The sequence below is a fragment of the Melitaea cinxia genome, chromosome 5 (genome assembly GCF_905220565.1).
Source record: "Melitaea cinxia chromosome 5, ilMelCinx1.1, whole genome shotgun sequence".
Classification (NCBI taxonomy): Eukaryota; Metazoa; Arthropoda; class Insecta; order Lepidoptera; family Nymphalidae; genus Melitaea; species Melitaea cinxia.
In genome coordinates this window covers 10,344,797-10,371,853 of record NC_059398.1, presented here as the reverse complement: position 1 = coordinate 10,371,853, position 27,057 = coordinate 10,344,797, and the positions used below count along the sequence as shown (strand labels likewise).

Below are 27,057 nucleotides of genomic sequence, written 5' to 3'. Positions count from 1 at the left end.
CCATCGGTCCTGCGGCACAGATGGCCAGCCCACTGTCACTTCAACTTGCTAATTCTGTGGGCTATGTCGGTTACTTTCGTTCTCTCGCGGATAGTCTCATTTCTAATTCTATCGGTAAAGCTTTAGATTAGGAAAAACCGAATTTCAGGACCGTGGGGGGAAGGGGCTGGGGAACGCTACCCCTGGTACCACTGTCACACCTCAGAACCCCATGGTTATGGAGATATCCATGGTTAAAGTTTTGAGGTTAGAAGAAGAATTTCGAAAGTTAGAGAAACGCTTGGCTCCGGCGCTGCGGGAAGTGCAGCCCTTCCGCCCTTGCGTGCGAAAGCACGCTCACTCATGCTCCGTTCCGCAGCATAAAAAAAAAACACTCTAGGGGTAGGACAGACCAAGACCACGTGGACAGTGGGGTGCTCCGATTCGGTTTTGGGTATTTTTCGAATTTCTAAACCTATATTCTAGCACGCAATGTTACTAATTTTATTAGAATATTATGTCTGATGCGTTGTTTTGTTTAAAAGTGTCGATTTGTCACACAATGCAAACAGTACGAGCTCAAAGGTATTATAATAGCTTTAAATTCTTCTTCTAACCTCATAACTTTAACCATGGATATCTCCATAACTATGGGGTTTTGAGGTGTGACAGTGTTACCTTGTATAGATTCCCCTACACCCTCCGCCCTCCACACCCAAAAACCCCATAATTCGGTTTTTCTTAGTCTAGATCTTAGCCATTCTATCTTTGAGAGAGAGACCCCAAGCATAGCCCGTTCCATTGCACGTTAAGCGACTTTAAACTTGTGGACCAGTCCTTTCGTCAGTGTCCACGTCTCGGCTCCGTATATTAACACAGGCACGACGCATTGCTCGAAGACTTTTATGTTCAAGCATTGCGGAATCTTCGAAGTGAAGACTCGACGAAGCCTGCCAAACGCTGCCCAACCCAATCGAATCCTCCTATCGGTCAAAATATCAGCTTTTTTTAAAAAGTCTGTGGGATTTTTGTTCGTTGAAATCTCTATTTTCTAATGGTGTAAAAAAAATACACTTCTATGGTAAATATTTTCAGAAAATGCGAAAAATCTTCTTTAAATTATATACGTAGATGCTTATTTATTGTTATTTTAAGATAACTTACGTACCTGAGTGAATTGTGGAAAATTTTAGCGCATTAAAAGCTATTTCATAGAGAAGTGGGCCAACCCGCATTGGAGCAGCGTGGTGGATTAAGCTCTGATCCTTTTCCTACATGGGGAAAGAGGCCTATGCCCAGTAGTGGCATATTACAGGTTGAAGTGTTACAGAAGTGGGGAAGGAGCTAGGAGGGTCTAGGCCTTACTACCTGTAATTTCTTGGACTTTTTAGTACACCTTTTGAAGGTTTACAATACTGTAGCACATTATTTTGATCTAAGTCGTAGGGCTCAGCCAGCATTTTCAATGTAAGGGCAAAAAATATGTTTATTTATGACATCAAATTAGAAACCTCTAAATTTATCAGTCACAATCATGTATTATATATATATATATATATATATATATATATATATATATAAATATATATATATATATATATCATGTATTATAATATATCCTCTTGAATTAATTTATCTATTAAAAAAACCGCATCAAAATCCGTTGCGTAGTTATAAAGAGCATAACTAAGCATACATATATACATAGGGACAGACAGCGGGATGTGACTTTGTTTTATACTACGTAGTGATAAGATGAAATGGAGTTAGTTTTATAATACTTTTTGGATTTCAAGACAGTATTGCCAATTATAAGGATTTTATTGTTCTAATAATACGCAAGAATTTAAAAAAAAATTTTCATCCCATATATTATTAATTTACTTCAATTATTTATATACCACTATTATTATGTTGGTAATAAAAAAATAAAGCGAATATGTCGTTGCGGCGCGACGTGCGAAAGTGCTTACATGAACGAGTACGTCAATAATTCATTTAAAATAAATGACTTATGACTGATACCTATTATATAAATATGTGCGCTGGCGCATTCAATTAGCAATTAATTTATAAACAACAGATGTACCGATCACGCCACCTAGTACATCGTCCGATACTCACTTACCCTCACTCATTTTATTACTCGAGTCATTCTGACGTGTATAAAACGACCGGTGCAACCGCGGCTAAGGCGCATTTGATAAAGTCTGGCATAACAGCTTGATATACAAGCTCTACCAGCTAGAACTGCCAGATAATCTCGCGCGCATCATACGAAACTTCTTGTCAAATTGCACTTTTAGATTATCGGGTCGACGGCACTCTGTCTTCACCCCGTTCCTATCCGCGCCGGAGTCCCTCAGGGCTCGGTACTCTCTCCGCTTCTCTATTCGATGTACACGAATGACATCCCGATTCCAAAAAACAAAGCCACCAAGCTGGCCGATGACACGGCTATCTTACACCTCAGATACCTCCGTCGAGGCTATAAGTTCTCGACTCCAATCCGCGGTCACCGCCCTAGGCGCGTGGTTCAGGAAATAGAGGATCAAAGTGAAACCCGAAAAGAGTGCACCAGTGCACTTTGTAAAACACACCAATCACGTCTTCTGGACAAAAGGTCGATCCGGGACTATAACCCTATCCGGTACTCCGATTCCTTGGCAAAAAAAAGCAAAGTATCTAGGCGTCATATTCGACAGTAAACTTACATTCAAAGCCCACATCAACCGGGTCCGAAACAGGGCAGCTTTCGTACTAGGTCGAATGCACACATTGCTATGCGGGAGTAGTAAAATGTCTCTTAGGAATAAGACGACATTACGACAAGGCCTGCGTATGACCTATTATGATCTACGCGTGCCCAGTCTTCGCTCATGTTAAGCCGACTTTCATCTACAGAATTCAAATAATTCAAAATAAGTTTTACGCACCGCCACGCACTCGCCGTGATATGTGCATAATGTCGATTTACATCGCGACCTTAAGATCGATTTGATCGCGAAGCACCTCAAAATACTCGCCACGGCACATTGAAAGAGCGTGCAGTCACCCAAACCCTCTTGTAGCAGAGGCTTGCAAATACTGTAGTAGGTAGAGGAAACTTACAGACAGTACAAAGACGTCCTATGCACGTCTTAACCTGCCCTGACGATAGGATCACGGCGTTTAACGCCATATACACCACACACGACACACACTCACACACCGCCGGCCGCCGCCGCCGCCGGCGAGGGCAAGGTCCCCACGCTCTGACAGTTCGCAGGCGTCTAGGCGCGTAGCGGACCACCCGTAGCCCGTCTCAACGCTCCGCACAATTCCTCCACACCGACTTCGTCCTAAGCCGAGGTGCGATCTCACTAGGAGACACCCTTGGGACGAGCGGACATCCCGAGCCCTTCTAGAGAGCTCCCCATCTTCCTTCGCAGCCGGTGTCTATAGTACCCGGCCCCTCTGACCGGTGACACTGTGAAGGCCGAAGAGGCCAACAGTACTAGACAATCCGAAAAAAAAGCGGCTAAGGTAGTCTTGGCTCTAGCTTGGCACGGTGCACTTGTTGTATCCTGCTATTAGCTTAACCTAGACTCTTTCAATAATTAATTTGTGCAAACGAATTAATTGTTACATATTACATTACGATCTATAATTTGGCTAAGCAGGGCGGCAAACTCGAGCAGTGAAGGTGGGCGTTAAAGGGGGCCTTACACCTACACTTAGGTTGCAAGTCCTGGGAACTGCTCTGAGTTTCTCCCTCTGTCACACGATGGACCTGGCACCCGCACGGTGAATCCATCTTATGCTAGGAAGTTCGTCTAACCCCGTTAACTAAAAACTATCTTGTGTTTTACCTTACATTGTAATTAACCAGTGTGACCTCCTTCCTACAAATACATCTTATGTGTTTAATAATTTTAAAAACGTTTCTATATAAATTTAAAAAAAAATTGAAGAACAAACAATATATAAACAATATATATAGTATATTACAAATTTCGCAGCATATAATGCACTTTATATCTGGAATATATCTGGAACCCAGACCCACTTATCATTATTAGCAAATCGCTATGAGAGACTCTTAGCATATTGCACGTAACCTAATTGTTACCATGATCTGGATTAAGGGTCGTGGTTCCGTTATTTGTCTATACGAAAGTGATGAAAATGATTATTATTCATCAAAGTTTATAATACTTACATAAGCTTGCTAATGATTAAAAAAAATCATATTAATGCAACCGTCAGCAATAGAGTTAAATTAGTTCGGATGCACGACGAGTATAAACGCCATAAATCTCGTTCAGTAAGTAGACATTTCTTTAATTGTTCACTTTTTTTTTTTTTTTGGTAATGGCTATGATAGAAATGTATTTTGTTTTTCGATATTTTCACGTGTGCCTACACGTTAGTGTTAGTTGTTAGTGCAAAAATCTATAAATAATTTACCAAAGAGAAAATTCAAGCCGAATACTGCATTAATTACGAGCTCTATAATGTACGAGTTAAAAAAAAATTGAATCGACAGAAGACAGACAGTATAATTGACATCTGCAAAAACACACGCTGTCGGTCTAAGTAAAAAAGTAGAATTAAAACGCACAGACGACGTGAGTGTCGATGTTTTTAGGTCGTTACTGTCGAATTCACATTTTCAACGACTGCTTTGGGATGCCAGAAAATGTCGAGGTATGGATAGCGTAAATTATTTCGTTTATATACTGTACAGTATGAAAAATGAACATCACATACCTCCAACCGGTCATTTAACAATAATATATATAGAGAGTATGGTTTACACGCGAACGTATGAAAACTGTAGATACAATTAATAATAGCAATAGACGATTAAATATGTCTCGTTTATATCTAATACTAAAACCCGTTTATAATAACACTAAAATAACAAATATTAAAACCCAAATGTTAGGGTGTTAATTGTTACTATGCTAGAGTCGAACATATTGTAAGTTAATTAAGTCAATTAGTAAGCAACCTGTAAAATACAAATGGAAAAGAGAAAAATACACCGCATATGTGAATAAAAATGCGTACCCATAGATTCCTATTATAGGTCGATATCGACATGTGGCGAACATGATGGCGCTACAAAAATTAATTGCTACGGCGTAGCCTTATCCGACGGAAAATAACCACCTGGTTGTACACGGACGTGACCCGAGTTGATAACGTAGATCGAGGAAGGTCAACAAAACTTAACAAAAGAACTTTATATTTTCCTATATAACCTAAATTTGTCAAACTATAAATAATTATAATGCATTATTTGAAATTGATGATTGGAACGAAGTTCCTTATCGCGCGGTACACGCACTGAATGGGATGGGAGTGAGATTGACAAAAGCGTAACAATACTTTTGCTTGACACTTCTTGCTATAGTATAACATTAGATCTTAAGCATATGTCTCATATTTTACTTACCATAAACCAGTTATTATATTAAACATATCTTAACTTTTGTTCATGATAATATTTATATATCATGAACAAAAGTTAAGATATGTTATATATTGTTCATTATAATTTCTAAAATTAAAAAAAAAATATATTTAATGAAATAAAATTTTTACAGTTCCTAATTTTTATTTGTTGTTATCTAAATTATCCTACATTCATTGGTGTTTGATTTATCTTTTTTATTTTTTATTTAATTTATTTATCCCTTGTACATCTTTGTACTTTTTACATATATCCTTACTCTTTACATTAAATCATTATATACTTTATTGCACTTAAGAACAGAATGTACAGAAAATTACATATATAGTTGATGGCAAAGGTGGACTTATCCCTAGAAGAGATCTCTTCCAGTCAACCAATGGTCATGAGAGAGAGTGTCATATAGCGGGGGACACAGTGCAAGAAATAACAATATTGAGAAAATAGTTGAATAACTGTAATATATTACAAACTTATAAGTATAAATACATACACACAGACATATCATACATATATATACATACCTTACATTTATACATACATACATACACACATACATATATACACACATACATACATACATAAATACATACAAATACATAACATAATAGAAAGGTAATTATATACTTATGATTGTAAATTGACTTGAGAAATAAAGTGCTCCTTTAATTTTCGTTTGAAGGAGACAAGGGAAGGACTTTTTTGGATACTTTCTGGGAGTTTGTTCCACAGTATAGAGGCGCGTACCGTAAATGAATTAAGTTTGAATTTTGTATTGCACTTTGGTACATCCAGCTTTGTTGTAATGCCAGGGCGCCTGGAACGATTAGGAGAGGGTAGGAAGTGAAAACGGGATCGAAGATAAGAAGGAGAGTTTGGATCACGTAGGATATTAAAGAGAGTAGATAGGATATGCATATCACGGCGAAGGCGAATAGGGAGCCATTTGATCTGAGCACGGAAGTGAGAAATACGATCAAACTTTCGCAAGCCAAAAATGAAGCGTACTGCGAGATTCTGAAGTCGCTCCAACTTTCTAAGCAGCTCCTCTGTCACATCCAGATAGCATACATCGGCATAGTCAAGGATAGGTAGTAGAAGGGATTGCGCGAGCATATATTTGGTTTTGAAGGGAAGAAAATACTGGAGACGCTTGAGAGAGTGAATCGAGTAATGTATTCTCTTGCTGATTTCGTTAATATGAGCTTTCCAAGACAGGTTGCAGTCCATAATAAGGCCCAAATTTTTAACCTTATCAGAGTAAGGGATTGGGACCCCAGAGTAACATATTTTAGGTACCAACTCCCAGTCAAGTCTGCCTCTTAACCGACTGCTACCAATAATGATGGCTTGTGATTTTGCAGGATTTACTAGCAGACCAAAAGACTCAGCCCAGACCTGAACAGCAGCAAGATCATTATTTAAAATTCCAACAGCCTCATCCAACTCCGTCAAGCTGAAGTGTCGGTATATTTGTAGATCATCTGCATACAGATGGAAGGGAGAAGTGATAACACGGGAAACATTATTAATAAAGACAGAAAACAGTAAAGGAGATAATACGCCACCTTGTGGAACGCCAGCAGTGAGGTCCATCCAATACGACGAGCTATCATCGAGAGTCACACAAATCATTATATAGAAATAAATATATTTAGAAATTTTTCAATTTAACTTTGTTTACTTGATATTTTTTTCAATATAAATTGTAACTTGAAAGCAAACGTCTATAAAAAAGCGAAAGAACTTCGTTCCGACTGAGGGTCCATAGACCCCTCACGCCGTTTTTATTATTTGAATTATTGAATTTAATAAATAAGTATTAGTCAGCTACTTTCGGCGGAATTTTTTAGCTTTTTTTACATGAATATTTTTTGATAATTTTCTTTTTCGTATACAAACCTTGTCTTAAAAATAACAAACACAAAAAATGAGTCATCCAATTTTGTGCCTTCGTTCAGAAATGGAAGTTATGCGTATACATGCTTGTACATTTCGGTGATTCATTTCATACATACTTATAAATTATTTTTATAGATAATATGTGAAATGAAACATGTTTACCTACTTGGTCCTAATACGACATTTTAAAGTGCGGTTTTTATCCTTATCTATTATTTACTTAATCTGAATACAATTTTCGTATACAGTTATAAATAACTAAATATGTATTTTTAAATTATGTTCTTTACTTATAAAAAGATATATACAAAAATAGTTGGGTACAAAAAAAATTGAAACAGCTCTTTCTCACTATCTATTGAAGGCCTGCTCCACCCTTGACGATGTCCTTGATTACACCACAATTAAGGTTAAAACGAAAATGGTTATATAAATGCTAATTTAAAATTCCTTTTATTCACTTTTTTTCAAGCAATCAAAGATTACTAATGCGAGTCGGAAGCCGACTGGGGTGAATTGTTGAGATGGTCGATAAGCAAATAAGTAATTCCGAACACAATGACGATATCACGTGATTACTTTCCGAATGTAAAAAATAAAAGTGTGATGTAAATCCTTGTGTCAGACAATAGACGTAATGATAATTGTGTTTGCTCGCAAACGAAAAAAAAAACTGTCTTCAATTACATCGACGAGTAATACAACGTAGATCGACGAAAAAATAATCAAGTAACTATGCTTTATCAAAGATTACCCAAAAAGTAGTTATCAGATCTCAATAAAATTTATATGTGACTACATGACAAACATCAGCTTTCGATTAAATTAAAAATTATTAAAATCGATACACCCAGTAAAAAGTTATTGCGGATTTTCAAGAGTTTCCCTCGATTTCTCTGGGATCCCATCATCAGATCCTGGTTTCCTTATCATGGTACTAAACTAAGGATATCTCCTTTCCAATAAAAGAAGAATTATCAAAATCGGTACATCCAGTAGAAAGTTATGTGGTATAATACAACGTAGATCGACTCAAATAAATTTAAATGGGACCAATTGACACACACCACCTTTCGATTAAAAAAAAATTGTCGAAATCGGTCCACACGGTCAAAAGTTCTGATGTAACATACATTAAAAAAAAAACACAGTTGAATTGAGAACCTCCTCCTTTTTTGGAAGTCGGTTAAAAATAACGTCCCATCGACACATTTTTTTGTTAAACTGACCCTGGGTATCACTGTTAATAATTTTACACAGTTGTAAACTTTAAATAACATTTTTCGATAATCGACTGCCTTAATCTACCTTATAAAACGAGCAATGTTATATACTAAGTGTTGACTTTAAATTTGTTTAGTACCTATTTAATAAAAATATTTTCATATTTATACGAAAATCTTATATAAATGTGTGCTAATATAGCTTGTTTACTAAACACTAATAGTATATTATTATTTGAAACAAAATATTTTAATGATTTTTTTTTTCAAATCTACTTCAAATCCATTTGTTTATGTCAAAATGGTGAGGTGCCTGACTTCTAAAAGCAAACTAATAGATATCGCGTGCTTTTAGCACTTACCTTACGATTCGTTTGAACTTCAGAAAATTATTCAACAATTTCAGTAAAATGCCGCCTTGACCTGGTACCATATAAGTATATATTTAATCTATATGGGATAGGTAATTCTTTATATATTTATAGTGTGTTTGTTAAAATATTTTAATTCGTAACAATATCGGAGTCAAATTCAGATTTGACTCCGAAAAACATTGACCGAATAATTTACACCCACTCTCAATTTTCTGCTTTGGTCGAAATTTAATTCAATATCGCTACGGCCAATACAACACTTTTACTCATACAGGACTAAACGCGACTGACTGTCTTACCTTCCGCGACCAAGTCGTCTGTCACGTCGCCGAAACACCGGGAGTTTCAAAATGTCAGTAGAGTTTAGCCAATAGACAGCAATTATTGTTAGTTATTAGACAGTATTTTAGTTGAAACTTTGCTTTAATCGAACCATACATAATTTTGCGGATAAACTAAGGAACCCATCAGATTAAGGAGCCATCTATAAATTACGTCACATGAATTTCACAATTTTTAACCCCCCTTCCATGTCATAGATGATAACATTTACGAACCCCCCTATCGTCTACCTAGTTTGACGTCACATATTTTATTTATTTATTTATACTTTATTGTACACTATAACTACATCTTAAACATTAAAAACATTTAAATAAATACATAATATTTAGCAATATTACACTTATAAATTACTCTATTTATATTACTTTATTTTTATTTCCTTCTAAATTATTTTTCAATAATGTAACGCCACACCACATTGTATAAGCTAAGCCTTTATGACGCCACGCCATAGCCAAGCGAAGCTAAGGCAAAGCATAACGTTAAGTAATTATAAGTTTATATAAAATGCGTACGTGTATGTTTCACCACTTGTTGTTTTAATAAAATCGTTATCTGGGAGTCTGGTATATATATATATATATATATATATATATATATATATATATATATATATACGGTCGAATTGAGTAAACTTCATATAAATTTGTTAAACTAAAAAATTGCCTGATTATGTTATACAAAAAGTGGACTTACTTAGATCACCATTAGCAGCTGAAGTATCAAATGGTATGGATAGACGTCGCCCTCCTTTACATCATAATAACTATGAAAATAAAAATGTTTTAATAATAACAGTTATATATATTACTAGCTGACCCCGCAAACGTTGTTTTGCCATACATGTTGTTAACCCCCTTAATCCCCTCCCCCTTATAACTTAGGGGTATAAAAATAGATCTTGGCCAATTCTCAGACCTACCTGATATGCACACAAAATTTCATAAAAATCGGTCCAGCCGTTCCGGAGGAGTATGGGAACTAACATTGTGACACGAGAATTTTATATATAAGATATTTTGAAATGTGATGTCACAAAATTTTGGACCTCATCCCACCGTTGTCACACAATATCACACTTCGTGACCCATACCCCTTAGGTGTGACGTAATTTATAGATGGTCCGTATTAGTTAATATCAATCACAAATATATAAAAAAAAATAGTTATTATCAATGTCAATACATTTAAAAAAGTTACAAAAAAAGATCAGATGTATTTACTTTAGAACTAGCTTTTATAACAATACATTAATCGTTTTAAAACGTGACATTTATTTCTTTGACCCATTGTCAGAAAAAATTAATCCCACCAAAAACATTTTCATGTAAAATGTTGCCAAGACGAGATCATATGGCTCGCACTGTCAAAAAGTTATCAGATCTCATGTAGAGCCAAGCTTCTAACTCTACACGCCCTAACTCTACAAGCCCTAACTTCACAAACTCTACACCTTAGTCAAAATATGTGGCTTGGCCGTTTCGCTACCGTCACGTGGGTGTAAGGTGAAAAATTTTTTCACTGTTTTTTACTTTTCTGTCATACAATAGTTCTATTAAAGAAAAAATAAAAAGAAGAAGAATAATTGATATACATATAATACAAATGAAAATAAAAAGAGAAAATATATTTATATAAATGAGACAGGAAAGTCGTCATCTACAACATCGGCAGCCGGTAGTAACGAAACGGCCAAGCCACATATTTTGACTAAGGTGTAGAGTTTGTGAAGTTAGGGCTTGTAGAGTTAGGGCGTGTAGAGTTAGAAGCTTGGCTCTACATGAGATCTGATAACTTTTTGACAGTGCGAGCCATATGATCTCGTCTTGGCAACATTTTACATGAAAATGTTTTTGGTGGGATTTCACTTCTTTTTGTAAGTTGCTTATGACAATATTATAGTTGCATTTTACCTCCGACACATTTTATACCATAAATATCATCCAATCTTCACCATATTCGGTTTAAGCACGCTGTTTTTGATTTTATGTTGAACTGATATGCAAACGGTGATCTCCGCCAAAACTTAAATACCAAAATTACAAAATGTAAATTTTCAACATAAACTAATAACCGATTTTTATTTTTTTATGTATTTTATTATTATTATTAATAACAAGGAGTCCCTATATCAATTTTCAGACCTCTAGCATCAAAATTTGCGGAAGTCTCATACAAACTTCCATCTCCTAGTTTAAAGGGTTGGGGGGTAAAAGTTCCAAGTTTTAGAATTTTTTTGTTGTTTGTGTACTAATACTAGCTTACATATCAAGTTTCAGCTTTCTGGGACTTCAGGAAGTACTCTATGAATTTTGATGATCATCAGTGAGTGACGAAATCGGGGTTTTTTAGATATCAATAAAATCTAAAGTATAAGAGCTATGCAATTGAAACTTTATATGTTTAATAAGTTCACTATTGACATCATATCCCCAGAATTTTGTTTATCTAGTATAATCCAAACCCAAGTTATGAGGGTTCAAAAAAACGACGAAGCACTTCGAGAAAAGATAGGTAGTGCTTTTCGTTTTTTTTTTTTTTTTTTTTGTTTCGTCTTGGCGGGGGCACTACCGTGCCCCCAGATGATTACGAGGAAAATTGTTTTTCTTGTTTTTTTTTAAAATTGATTTGCTAAAATGGGATTGGATAAAAAAAAAAACAATATATTTGCAGATTATGCATTCAGAAACATACTCGCTTCTACTCGTATACTTTGAATTAGGATAATGGAAGCAATCACTCTGTCAGACCAAGATAAAAACTTGATTTATTATTTATTAGAAAACATCAACGACTAAAATAATGCGTGATTCAAAGAAGCAAGGGTTGCCCTTTACTTATTTCTATCTGTATTTGACTCTGCGTTTACCTAAGAAGTATAAAATTTGCATGTATTTTGTGAAATTTAAACAACTGACCTTCTTTACTTTCCGGCTTTATAAACCTTTTTCTAAACTATCTCTTTTATATAGAAACAATAACAAGACAGGGAAGTTACCAAGCTCTTTCAATAATACCTTCCTCACATTGCAGGTGTATTATAAATCTAGCCTGAAAACATCATTATAATTTATATTGCTGCACTAACTAAATTTATTAGGTTTTATGATTACGTAAATTAACAACCCAGTTATTTTTATTTATTAATACATTATAGGTATATTTTCGTAGTGGAAAATTAATAGGAAAAACAAGGAAAAAATAAGAGAAACAAACGAAACAGGAGCAAAGCAAATTATTTGGCAGTTTTCCCAAAAGCGCAAGCTCCATCAAGTAATATTTAGCTGACACTTTTTTTTTGATCTAGAAACGATTTATCACATGTCTGCAGCGGAAAACTTGTTATATATTCCGCGTTATACTTTCACTCATACATACCTAGAGTTATGAATACTATTCTTCATCAGAATTGCAAAGACAACCAAATGTTCTGATGGGTATACGTCGAGAGTTGATTATATCTTAACTAAAATTAAACTTCTATGAGGATACTTTAAAAATTTATACAGTGCTATATTTCACAAAAAAAATTTTTTAATAATCGTATTGTAACGTATTGGTAGGTATATATTAATATTACATCAATTAATTTCAACAAGGTTAATTATGGTAGCCGAGACTCGAAGGAAAGGTTGAACAATTCTGACAACAACAATTAATATTTCATATCGTTATAAGAGGTATTAATTAGTGAATTGCAACTTGATGATGCAATCACCAGTGAACAAGCTGACGCTGTAAGGATTATATTAAAACGTAAGCACACAGGTATAGTAATAATATTAATAAGGAGATTCTTTGAGTCATTTTATGCGTGAAATTAAAAAAGAAAAACGTATATTATATCAATCTGAAAATTGCAGTCAAGGACTTGCATTACACCCCTTAAACTGGAAAAAAGGTTAACAAGGTTTGTTTATGAATATATAAATATATATATATATATATATTTGTTAGTCACAGGAGCTGGTCTTTAAAGTTGGTGAACGGATCGTCCAGAATCTCATCCTTATACAGTCTAAGCTCTACATACCCAGATATAGTAAATTTCTAGTTTAACACATGAGTTCGATAGCAAAGCGTATTTATTAAAACAAGGCGATAGGAGAAAATTGATGCAAGTATTTAATCACATGCAATTTTAAGTTTAATCAGTGTGTCTAAATAGTACCGCGTAGGTAAAGCTATTATTATGTAAGTAGTGCCCCGCAGCTGCGATTTCACCGTTTTCGACCGCGTAGGCTTCTGTGTTAACACTGTGGACTCTGTGTTATAAGCAACAACTATGACTCAGATGTAAATCAATAAGGCCGCTATAAAAAACTGTTACGGTTACGTTATTAAGATTTGTGTAATGATAGAATTAAGTCAGCGTTTAATTTTTGTCCGATTTCAATTCAATCCGGTATCGTTTCGACTGTGGTCTGAGTGCGGCTTTGATGTAGTTGCTGTTAAGTTTTAATTCATGTACAGTCACCAGATACGGTTTCGATGAGGTTTTAGCGAGCTCTACACTTATCGTTAGCCTAAACAGCGGTTCAGCGGTTTATCGATTTAGAAAAAAAAATGATTTATGTATCTTAAATCTGATTTAACTACCTTGTTTTAAGTTTCATGTTTATCTACTAGTAATAATAGTAATAATATAGAAAGATGTACAAAGGCGGTCTTATCACTAAGAGCAATTTCTTCCAGACAACCCTTGGGCATAGGACATGGCGTAGAAAAAGATATATATATATAAAATACTACATGATAGATTATGAGATGCTAATGATATTTATGAGTTTTTCAGTGACAAAAAATGCGCCTTTAGATATTTTTTAAAACAATATAGAGTTATTGAGCTTGTATTATAGAGAGACGAAGAGAGTTCCAAAGTTGTACAGCTTTAACAGAAAAGGAGTTTGAATAAAAGGAAGTAGTATGGGAATGAGTTTTGAGTGTTAAGGTTAAAGATGACCTGAGAGAACGCTCATGAATGTGAAGGGGAGTATCAGGATGGAAAAGTACACAATAAAGTAAAGAAAGCATGTGAGTATTCCTGCGAAAGCAGATAGGGAGCCACTTGAGTTGATTACGAAAATCGGACACATGGTCATATTTCCGAAGACCAAATATGAACCGTATGCGAGTACCTATATGATTCATGATTACTTTCTGAAATACTAAAAATGAGTTTTATTACATGTCTCAAAAATATAACACCAAAAATTTAAACAATTAGCTTAAATTGGGAAAAACGCGTTCTACCCACTGAAACTAAGTGTACGACAACGTCAATGGAATTTGTTCATACAAAAAAACCACTTCTCCGTTAATTAAACAATAGTAACTATTTGACAAAATTTATAAAAAAAAGTTTTATGAAAGAGGTTACTGAATTGAATGCAAAAATGTAATTACAATATTCATGGTACGATTTACAACGAACACTACAGAGGATTCCCAATGCGTCAGACCTAGTCAAAGTGAATAGAGAGATTTTGCAATGACATTCGTCATAAGCGAAATTGAAATTCCTACAAACATGTTTCTAAAACACTAGCAGTAAAAAAATGTACACCTATCTATTGTGATTATGGTTAATGTATTTCACATTTTGCAACTAACATCATTTTAATCGAAATCTTTTCTTTTACATCATGAGCTTAATTGGACGAGATAAAATTTTACGCGAAATAGTCCAAATATATTTTACGCAGTTAAAATTTTACATGTTCGTTTAGATGCAATATATGCAAATGCTATGCAGTTTAATAGTAAAAATGACCCTAACAGATCCTGGCCTTCCAGGATTAGCTTCCGAAGATTAAATTCTTAAGCTGTTGGACCATCGCATAGCATGTTATAAGTTACGCTGTAATATGGCCACTATAGTGCAGATCAGCTTCTGATGAACAAACTGCTCAACGGTTGAACAGCAACGACATCAACTTTCAGATCTTGATTTAAGACAGATCATATATAAGTGCTGCATCCGAAAGTGTTTCCAGATAAAGGACTTTCTCTCCGGAAAGTGGCCGTTCCCAAATTACAGATATAAAATGTCTTAATTTTTAATGATTTACAACTAAGAAACTGATCGTGTTCATTAACCGACTTCAAAAAAGGAGGAGGTTACTCAATTCGACCGTATATATAATTATATATTTTTTATGTATGCTCGGGGATAGCTTCGTCGTTTATGAACCGATTTTGATGACTCTTTTTTTGTTGGAAAGGAGATATTCCAAGTGTGGTACCATGATAAGAAAACCAGGATCTGATGATGGGATCCCAGAGAAATGGAGGGAAACCCTCGAAAATCCGCATAAATTTTTACTGGGTGTACCGATTTTGATTATTTTTAATTTAATAAAAAGCCGATGTTTATCAAGTGGTCACATTTAAATTTCATCGAGATCTGATTACAACTCTTGGAGTAATCTTTAAAAATGCGTATTTATCTTGACTATTTTTTCGTCTACCTACATTGTATGACTTGTCGATGTAATTGAAGTCGGTTTTTTTTCGTTTCAAACACAATTATATTAAATTAATTAGTCAATATACATATAAATTTCGCTACGTAAGGAATGTGTAACTCCCAGTAAGTTTATTTAGATTTCATTCAATTATAATAAAATATCTATTCAATAACGAAAAGTTTTTCTTTATTTATCACGAATGGATAGAACACAAGCGCGTGCGATAGAGTCGATCGTAAATAAAATATGAAAATAAATACGAATTGTACGAGATACAGGATACAGGGCATATCGCCACTACCAACTGGTTCGCATCTCTCAGGGGAACAGTCTCGCATTGTATATTTATTCTATGTGATATAATATCATAATCCCTGACTCACGTGATTTTCCATATTAATTCATCAGTTACATCACCGATGACCACGGGATGATTGTCACTATTTTTTGTTATTTTTAACAATAATTCTTACACAAAGTTCTCTTGATTTAGTTTTATACATTATTTTATTTAGTTTTATAGTTAATTTAATTTTAAGTCACGTAAATAAATATTGTTTTTAAATTATACAACCAATTGTTTAAAAAAAATATGAAAAACTTGTGCATGTGTAATTTGTACGTCGTTTGTTGATTTATAAAATAATTAAAAGCTTGAAATAAACAAACTTGTATAATTTAGTCCAAAAGTGATTAAAAACTTTAATAAAAAACTTCTAGCTGTGGACGTAGTGGATATTTATCAGATATCATTTTTTATTCATAATTGCCAATCTACTAACTCTTTTCAATACAATAAAATTTTGAATCATTGTCATCTAAATTTATTGTGTCATTTTTATTTAGAAAACAAAGTTCTTGTTGCTAAACCATATACAGTTAAAGAGAAAAAGCGCATCGGTAGATTCTTCTGAGACAAACAATCCTAGTCTTATATACCTCAACGATAGTAGTAGTCATGGCCTAGTAACCTGGTTTGGTATAGGTAACGCTAACAAAAACTAATTTGGCTTAAATTCCATTTGGGCAGTAAAATATTTATTCAACATATATCTCTTATTACTACTGTAAAATCAAATATACGAGTAGTTCCAAATGTAAACCATGTTCTTAAAATCATCAAAAAAATCAAGCCAGTACTGCGGTCACCAACCCGCCTGCCCAGCGTGGTGACTATGGGCAAAACACATGAGTTCACGTTATTTTCGGCGTAAGCTTGTGGAGGCCTATGTCCAGCAGTGGACTGTATAGGCTGTAATGATGATGATGAAAATCATAAAAAGCTTAAAATAAAAGTTTTTTAATCCAGCGAACAAGAGGTAAGAATTATATATCATAATAGTCTACACAGACTTTAGAGGTGTTTTTAGACCTAATTCTTCACATAAACCAAAGTCTTATACTGTAAATTGGACTTAAAAAATCGCTTACGTGCATTTTTGCTATCTAATCGCAAGAGATACTTATTATGTAAATACATCGTTGTTTTACGTTGACCTTGGCATTTATTTTGTTTTTACTTTTTACAAACAGATAGCGGTCTGCTTTCTCTTACAATATTTTCCCTATTCCAATGTTGGTTGGTAAATGCCTTCACGGCTTATGTCGGTCTAAACAAATACCCTGTCTCGTAACCCACTAGAAAATAGGCATTTTTGTTCCTCTTATTCTATAGGCACACGTTGCGTGCCTCTTCTTCTCCTTCCTCTACCTTTTCCTCGACTTTAATTGTTTGTGTTCGTGAGTTGTGTTGAGAGAGTGCAGTATGTCTGCTAACTACTGTGTGCCTGACAATTGCTGAGTGTCTCTGTGTTGTACACAGTATCTCCAAGCACTTTACTTACTCCTTAAGTGTGTCAAATTGGAGTTGTTGTGTCATAACTGCTTGGTCGTGTATTGCAAATATTGAAGGTTCGATACTTGGAGATTTTTGCTGTTTTTTAATCCATTTAAATTGACCTAGCTGTTTATTTCTCCGTATTTCATTATGCCCCTTTACTATAGATTTCCTAATTTTCTCATCTGATAGTGCATTTCCTTGTGACAGATGTAGCTCTCTTTCTATTTCTTATACTGCCATCATTATTGAGTATTTACCCCTACTTGTATCATGCTGTACTATTGCTCTGATTAGATGATCGCTTTCTGCTTGTAGATATTGCTTGTACTCGTACTTAACAATTTGTGCTTTATGGTAAATACATGTACTCCACATTTATTAACCCTCTTCTTCCCCGCTTTATTGGTAAATACAGTCTTTCTACTTCTGCTTTCTGCTGGTGTGCTTTTTTAATCGCTAGTAGTTTTCTAGTCTTGACGTCTATTTTCTTTTAGGTCACTGTTTATATAGTTAATCACACTAAAAGAGTAAAGTAAAACCGGAACAGCGTACGGATTTTGATTTTTGTACCTTTAATAAGATTTCGGAAATTTAAGTGTGTGCTAAGTAGCTTTTTGATTCTTTTTATGTATTCTTTTCATTTATGTGAATTCATATTTCATATTTATCATTTAAAAAATGTACTGAAATGTGTAATGTAAATCTGTGTATGTAATGTAGGTGTTATGTAGTTAATCATGATATTTTTTACAAAAAGCTATGACGATATGTGTATCATTAAAAATTATTCAATAATTAATATTAAACTAGATTTACATAAGACTTTAAGTAATTGTTAACTTTCAAACAACCAGTTCCAACGTAACCGTGATAACGCGCATGCTTTCAATCAAGTCGACCTTGTAGCGATGGCATTAGGCTCAGGCCTAGGAGCAGGGCGCAGCGGAAAACAACGCCGGCGTTATTGAAAAACTGATTTATAAGTTCCGCTAAGATGGCGTAGCAGGTTATGCACCCTATTAATAATAATAATAATATTCTTTATTGCACACCATTAAAAGAAACAAACAAAAGTAGTATAATTAGAGGAAGATGTACAAAGGTGGTCTTATCGCTAAAAGAGCGATTTCTTCGGAAGTGTACAAATAATTGTTATAGAAATTAGAATACATCACAATAGATTATAAAATTATACATACATATGTATTAGTGCACCCTATTAGTGTATTTTATTACAATGAATACGGCATTGCTCATTTAAAAGATATAAGGTGATTAAAAACGCGATAAATATTTTTAAGATATACCTACGATTGGGTAGCTATTTGTATTTACAAAGTTTGCCCTAATGTCGACGACAAAGTTGAAGAAGGTTGCAACATACAGCCCTTTAACAGTAGAATTTCCAAAAAGGTTGTATAGTCTATAGCTAAGTTTCATACTTCTACCTTACTGCCACAAATCAATCACTTTTATTTATAAATAAATAGGAAATATTCTATTAACAGAATTATTTTCAACGTAATGTAAAACTAATGAAAATACTTATTACAGTCGACAAAGAAAAGTCAAAGAACTAGTTTCGCCAACACGTTCATCTTTGCGAAATGAACAAACTTTGAGTAAACTTATTGTATTACTTTATTATATTAATATATTAATATTTTGTCAGGGATGATTGGGATTATACTCTACAATCATAAATTATTTATGTAACATGTAAAATTCATACTAAGCCACAGTGTACGTGACAATACTGGTAACCTTTACGAGAATATAAATATTGAATAAGTGGGTCTGTTTTATAAAATACGAATTATAATGACTTTATTTACGACTGCCTTTATGATTGAACCAAACGAAATCACTTATAACTTATTTTGGCAATTCGTGTTTTATTAGTTTGAAACAAACTTGATCCAAATACAGTATAAGACCACACCTACAGTAAATCAGTACATCTCTATCCTTTCCTTTTACACTGAGATATAGTGAAAAGCGGGGTAGTCCCGGCCAGTTTTCTATTTGTATAATGATGTCCCAAATAAAGAATGGACACACGGGCAAAATAGACCAACCGAGTTGATTCTAAATACAAAGGATGTTTATATGAGTTATATCTAAGACCTGGCCGAGGTTACCCACCGGCAGGTGCTGCCCCCTTTTCCTCTACTTAGTGACAAACATAAGTAACAGCCACTTAAAATAAAATTTAAGTAGATTTTCATTTCTTTTAGATTTTTATTTTTTTATTTATTTACTTGAATACAATATTATTATTAGTCTAAGTAGAAATAAACCCTAACAACGAATAAAAATATAAATGTACAATCACTATCAACACTAGGATCATGACGAGCGCTCTGGTGTAATGGTGCATGTACCCTGTCGTCGGCGCTTAAACACAGACGGAATACAGACATCGGCACACAGACGAATATATCTGCCAACCTGCATTGGTGCAACGTGGTGTACTAGGCTCTGATTCTTCTCCTGCATGGGGAAAGAGGCCTATGCCTAGCAGTGGAATGTTACAGGTTAAAGCGCATAGCCCGAAACAAAACACTAAATTGTTTCTTATATTCAGGTGTCTCGCAGATTTAAATTTTTGTGAATTTAAACTTCTTTACGCAAGCTTGACTTGGGGAGTAAGCTGGTGAATGCGTGACGAGAGCGTTAGGAAAAGTGTGATCGAGCGAGGCTAACAGTAGCTTAGCGGGAGATATACGTTAGTGAAGATAGAAAGTCTTACTTCATTCGTGTAGTCTAAGACACACTCTTTTTTAAATGTTTTTTTTTACGTAACTTTTAAGTACGTACGTTCTATATCTCAGTTTCTATTTCTCGTACAAGAAATGCTAACAGTTTGCTATGTTATACATGATACGTGAGTCGATTGGGAAAAAGAAAGGAAAAGATGCCCCGGCCCCTATTCATAAGTGAGAATAAGCAATATCTCGGGTTAAGTAGGTACATATGTACGTATGTTTCATATGCAGCTCTTTGATAACAAAAAGATGTCTGTAGTCGGCCAAGCATGTAGGTATATCTATTGCAGATTGTAGATAATGTACCTATAGCCTTTATTATTTAAACAATAGAAAACCCCTAAACAAATATTTACTTATACATGAATCCGACTAATTATTTTAAGTAGGTATACTTAAAAGTTACATTTTTGTCGCGACTTGTGACTTATTCCGTTGAATAATAGCTATTATTAAACAATTATTTTATTATACGGTACCGTACCGAACGGTTACGGTAACGGAAATGTAATTATGGTTATAATCAATATAGATTTTACAGTCAATTTGTTTTATTACAAGTCTTTATTATAAATACATTGTATATAAGTATTGCAAATAATTACAACCTTGCCGAGTAAGTTGCATGTTGTAAGGCCTATAGGCGCAGAAAGTGATGTATCAGCACTAATGGACACGGTAGGTTTCGCCTTCACACGTCGATATGCATCACGAGTGCAATTCCGTTACCGTCAACAATACATTCTATTAATCGCCTTACACGGAATATGCTTCCACAAGCAATACCTGAAATACGATTCAGAATTGTCCAAGCGGCTTATCGAGACCATCACCCCAATACCAATAGGAAATAATTGGACGATAATGACTGGCGATTTGGTTATGAACAAGTTACGAAGACGGAGGAGTTACTTTTATCGAAATTATTAGATGAAAACTTACTTAACATTAAATGAAAACAATGTAGCCTGGATACATACATAGTCATATTTGTTTATACGTAATATTGAAAAGGTAAAATATTACCTACAGTTGCTATTAACATAATACTAACATTTTGTATAAAAAAACAATGCATTACTGTATTTAAATTTAATTCGTTTTTCGTTTCCCGCCAAACTACTTCATTAAAGCCTCTGTATCTGTTGTTTATCAAACCTTACTCAATCAACTGTAAAATAAGTAAACAGACTACAACCTTCGACTATTAAACTCGGACAGCGAGACTTGTATTAAAAAAAAAAAAGAAAGCAATTACAATTTAGATACTCATTACTTAAAAACATTTCCGTCGGCTATGAATATAGTAATTACTACTGTCTAAGATTCTTACCTTTTAAATAGCAGAGGTAAAGTATAAGAGTAAATAAGAGTTATCGTGGGTCAGTGGCGCGGGCCATGTGTTGCTGTCACGAGAGCGGCAGGGCGGGCGGGGCGTGCGCCGCGGCGGGCTACCGAGGCGGCACTAGGGCAGCCGTGCCGCCTCCGCCCCCGCCGCGAATTCCTCGCTGTGATTAATCGCCGACCCACCTGCGGAGCCTTTGTATACCGCTAATGTGTTCCTTCTGTAAACAATCTTAAAATACAATAACTGAGAAATAATTTCAGAATTTACTACAATAATATAATGTTTTCGATGGTTTTGTTTACCTAAAAACATATGAAAGACTTCAATTCGGCTTTGGAAAACGAATTATATAAAATGTTAGCGTTTATTTCGCACGATGTTATGACAGGACGATGTGTTATGAATAGCAAAAAGCTTAATTGCTTATTAAAGAAAATGTAATAAATAACTGTGTTTGATTCCAAACGAAAAAAACCGACTTCAATTACATCGACCTACTCGGTGAGTCGGTCGAGTAATACAATGTAAATAGACGAAAAACTGGTAACTAAACATGCCTTATCAGAAATAACTCAAAAAGCACTTTCAAATCTCAATAAAATTTAAATGGTACCATGTGCCAAGCACAACCTTTTGATAAAAAATAGGTCCACACAGCACAAAGTTCTGAGGTAACACAGATAAATAAAATACAGTAAAATTAAGAATCTTTTTTTTAAGTCGGTTAAATTATAAAGCATCTAACCTCGGGTATTGCATTGCTACGAAATCAATTTACAATAAGATAATACAAATTTAAAAATAAGTTTAATAAAGTAGATATAATGCAAAAACCTGAAACATAATTGTTTTTTGTAAATTGTTTACATCAATGTTTATTGCGAATAAACTACTTCAAGTTCATAATTATATTTCAGACATCGCCTCGTTAAAAGTATTTTGACTAAAAAGTTTGAGAATATCATTTAAAAGCTGTATAACTCGCTGAAGTTGACAGATTGATACTTTAAATGATTAATACTGTTAACGGATGTACGTATCAAGGGCTGGAAAGAGAATGTTTGCTTTGGAGAAGAATCGAAACTTAATTTGCCAAGCTACCACTAAAAATTTGCCAGATACGCATTCCTCTGATTTTTTTTTCCAAAGCATAGGATATCCTCAAAATGGTTATAGTCACCACTAAGCAATTTCAAAAATCTTTTAAAAATTCACTCGTACTTGAGTATTAAGTAGATCTATATAGATCTGCATAACTTAATTGAGATTATAATCTTGATGTGACCCGCTAACTATCAAGTGTGGCATCTTACTTTACAATAAAAGTTTGTAATCTTTCCGCTACTTCTTTTAACCGATTTCAAAAAAGGAAGAGTTCCTCAATTCGACGGTATTTTTTAAAATGTTTGTTAACCGACTTCCAAAAAAGGAGGAGGTTCTCAATTCGAATGTATTTTTTTTTTTTTTAATGTATGTTACATCAGAACTTTTGCCCCTGTGGACCGATTTCCACAATTTTTATTTTAATCGAAAGGTGGTGTGTGTCAATTGGTCCCATTTAAATTTATTTGAGATCTAACAACTACTTTTCGAGTTATATCTAATAATGCGTTTTTACTTGACGCTTTTTTCGTCGACCTACGTTGTATTATACCGCATAACTTTCTACTGGATGTACCGATTTTGATAATTCTTTTTTTTGTTAGAAAGGAGATATCCCTAGTTTAGTACCATGATAAGGAAACCAGGATCTGATGATAGGATCCTAGAGAAATCGAGGGAAACTCTTGAAAATCCACAATAACTTTTTACTGGGTGTACCGATTTTGATAATTCTTTTTTTGTTGGAAAGAAGATATCCCTAGTTTAGTAACATAATAAGGAAACCAGGATCTGACGATGAGATCCCAGAGAAATCAAACTTTTTACTGGGTGTACTGATTTTAATAATTTTTAATTTAATCGAAAGCTGATATTTGTCATGTGGTCACATATAAATTTTATTGAGATCTGATAACTACTTTTTGAGTAATCTTTGATAACGCGTAGTTACTTGACTATTTTTTCGTCGATCTACGTTGTATTACTCGTCGATGTAAATGAAGTCGGTTTTTTTTTTCGTTTGCGAGCAAACACAATTATTACCTCATAACTTTTTACCGGATGAACCGGACCGATTTCGATGATTCTTTTTAAATCGAAAGGTAGTGCTTGCTATGTGATCTCATTATTTATTTGCTATCTAATAAGTACTTTTTGACTTATTTCTAATAATGTGTATTTAATTAATAATTTTTCGAGTTTTATTCGGTTCCATGCGAGGACAAATGAGTGGAGACAGAAGTATAATTGTAGTCACACATTATTTCTAACATCTAATTTTGTACATAAAATGGCGGAAAAATAATAAAAACTTAACAGGAGTAAATATTTTAACTAATAAACATACTATAAATAATCGATATAGAATAAAATAAACAGTACACTGTAAAAATTTTTTGTAAAATTATCATTTTTTTACTCAACATGAGATGGCTAAATTACTAATCAGTGTGTATGAATTCAAATTATAACACATTTTGAGTAATTTTCCAAGACATATGAGAAAATTTGCTAAGATGCGCTTTAATTTTACAATCTTAGAGTATAAATCTTACTTGTATTGTAATTTCACGGAACAGTTTATTAAATTTTAATAACAAACTTTGAAGATTTACCAAAATTTTTAGTAATTTGAGATACTATATTTTTTTGTAAAATTACCAAATATTTTATAATTCGAATTACTGTGAAGTGTTTAGAAATTTACAAATTTTGTTATTATTTTTACAATTTGAACTGTAAAATTACACAATACATTGTAAAATTACTAAAAAATACTATTTGTCTGTTGCCATGTATAATTTTACTAAACAGGTTATCAATTTTCGATACCAAGCTCCTTAAATTTACTAACATTGTTTGTGTTTTGAATTACTAATTTTGTTGTAAATTTACAAAACAATATTGTAATTTAAACTACAATCAAAGTATTGAAAATTCAAAAATTTTTTTTGGTATTTTTACTATTCTTATTGTAAAATTACACAATGTATTGTAAAATTACTAAAAAATACTACTTGTCTGTAGCCATGTGTAATTTTACTAAACAGGTTATCAATTTTCGATACCAAGCACCTTAAATTTACGAACATTATTTGTGTTTTGAATTCCTACTTTTGTTGTAAATTTACAAAACAATATTGTAATTGAAACTACAATGGAATTATTGAAAATTCAAAAAAATTTTTTGGTATTTTTACTATTTTTATTGTAAAATTACACAATGTATTGTAAAATTACTAAAAAATACTATTTTTCTTTAGCCTTGTTTAATTTTACTAAACACGCTGTCGACTTTCGTTTCCAAGCTTCGTAAATTTACAAACATTGTGCGTATTTTAATTTAATCTGTGGTCTAGTAAGATTGTGAAACAATAGTTAAATTCGAATTCTAATGAATTCATTGGAAATTCCTCTTATTCTTTTCAGTTGTACAAATTTGCTGTACTAGATTTTGTATTTCCATGATTTTCCTAAGAAGCATCCCGTAGCCTTATACCTTAGTCCTCAGATGATCTTTCAGAAGCAGTTCAACTTCCTCTGTGATTCAAGTCTTCTTAACTTCCATTCCTTGAATAATAATTACAATTTGCACTTTTATTTCTTTTTACTTGTTAAAATTTATTTAAGATTTAATTTTGGTTACAGATTGTTCTTACAAATTTGTCCTCCCAAGGGTACAAAGAGAGGTGGTAAGAGAAAAGCAACGAAAATCCATCCTAAAGTCTTCAAACTGACTAAAGATATTGATTCCTACCTTGCTGATGAATCCGATGACTAGTATCCATAACTTGTTACTTTTTAATTAGATGATATAGGATAACTTTATTCTAAAATTAGTTTAGTTTATATTGTTCCATTACTATTATTTATAACTATATCGTTCAGCTTATTTTTGTCATTTTGGCGTAAATTGTTTATGATACTTTGTAAAGTATCAATATTATTTTATGCTGCTATTAGTATTACTATTTTATTTCCTCAATAAATGGTTTTATTAACGTAAACAATATGTAATAATTTTTATTTATATTTTAATTTTAAATTAATCAATTAAGTCCTATATTTTTAACGTTTAAATTATTTAAATTAACGACTTCCAGGATATTAGGAAGTATCAAAAATAAAATAACAGCAACAATAATAAGTTGGTAAAATAACATCAGATGTCTCTAGTTTTAAAAATCTCAATTGAAATCAATTGTACAGTACAATAAGAAAGCTACATAGTAAATTTACTAAACATTTTTATGATCAATTATTGATTAAAATTACAAAACTGTATAGTAAAATTACCAATCAAATTTTCTGTAACTGCTTGGTAAATTTCCGAAAATATTTTGTAATTTTATCAAACCCAATTCAAATGAATTGGTTGGTATAGTTACGAAACTGCGTAGTAAATTTACTAAACATTTTTATGATCAATTATTGATTAAAATTACAAAATTGTATAGTAAAATTACTAATCAAATTTTCTGTAACTGCTTGGCAAATTTCCAAAAATATTTTGTAATTTTATCAAACCCAATTCAAATGAATTGGTTGGTGTAGTTACGAAACTGCGTAGTAAATTTACTAAACATTTTTATGATCAATTATTGAATAAAATTACAAAACTGTATAGTAAAATTACTAATCAAATTTTCTGTAACCGCTTGGTAAATCTCCAAAAATATTTTGCAATTTTATCAAACTCAATTCAAGTGAATTAAGTAGTATAGTTACAAAACAGCATAGTAAATTTACTAAGCATTTTCATGATACATTCTTGAGTAAAATTACAAAACTGTATGATAAAATTACTATTTAAATCTTCTGGAACTGCTTGGTAAATTTCCAAAAACATTTTGTAATTTTCTCAAATTGAGTTGAAGCATTCTGTTTAGTAAATTTACTAAATTGTTTTGCGTTAAAACTTCCCACACATTTTTAGTAAGTTTACCAAAGAAATTTTTAACAGTGTAACTATGAAAACGTAAATGATAGTGATTTTTGTTCTAAGTCTCATATTAGATTTAGCAAAAAGTAGCAGCTAATTTTTATATATGTTTTAGACGAATACCTTTTCTACCTACTTACCTCTATACCTTTCACCTCTGTGAAATGGTCCAATTTAAATTTAATTGAGATCTAACCATTACTTTTCGAGTTATATCTAATAATGCGTTTTTACTTGACTATTTTTTCGTCACGTTGTATTATGCCGCATAAATTTTCACTGGGTGTACCGATTTTGATGGTT

The 27,057-nt window shown here is 33.2% G+C and overlaps 1 long non-coding RNA gene across 1 annotated transcript; it reads right to left on the bottom strand.

The window, feature by feature from the left end:
- Nucleotides 1–437: 437 nt before the first annotated feature.
- On the bottom strand, nucleotides 438–26,110 carry LOC123654034. The gene is made up of 5 exons (XR_006743179.1): nucleotides 26,020–26,110; nucleotides 24,156–24,158; nucleotides 12,752–12,764; nucleotides 2,104–2,108; nucleotides 438–448 (listed from the first exon to the last, which is right to left on the bottom strand). It is a non-coding gene; the product is annotated as an uncharacterized LOC123654034 (long non-coding RNA).
- Nucleotides 26,111–27,057: the final 947 nt, after the last annotated feature.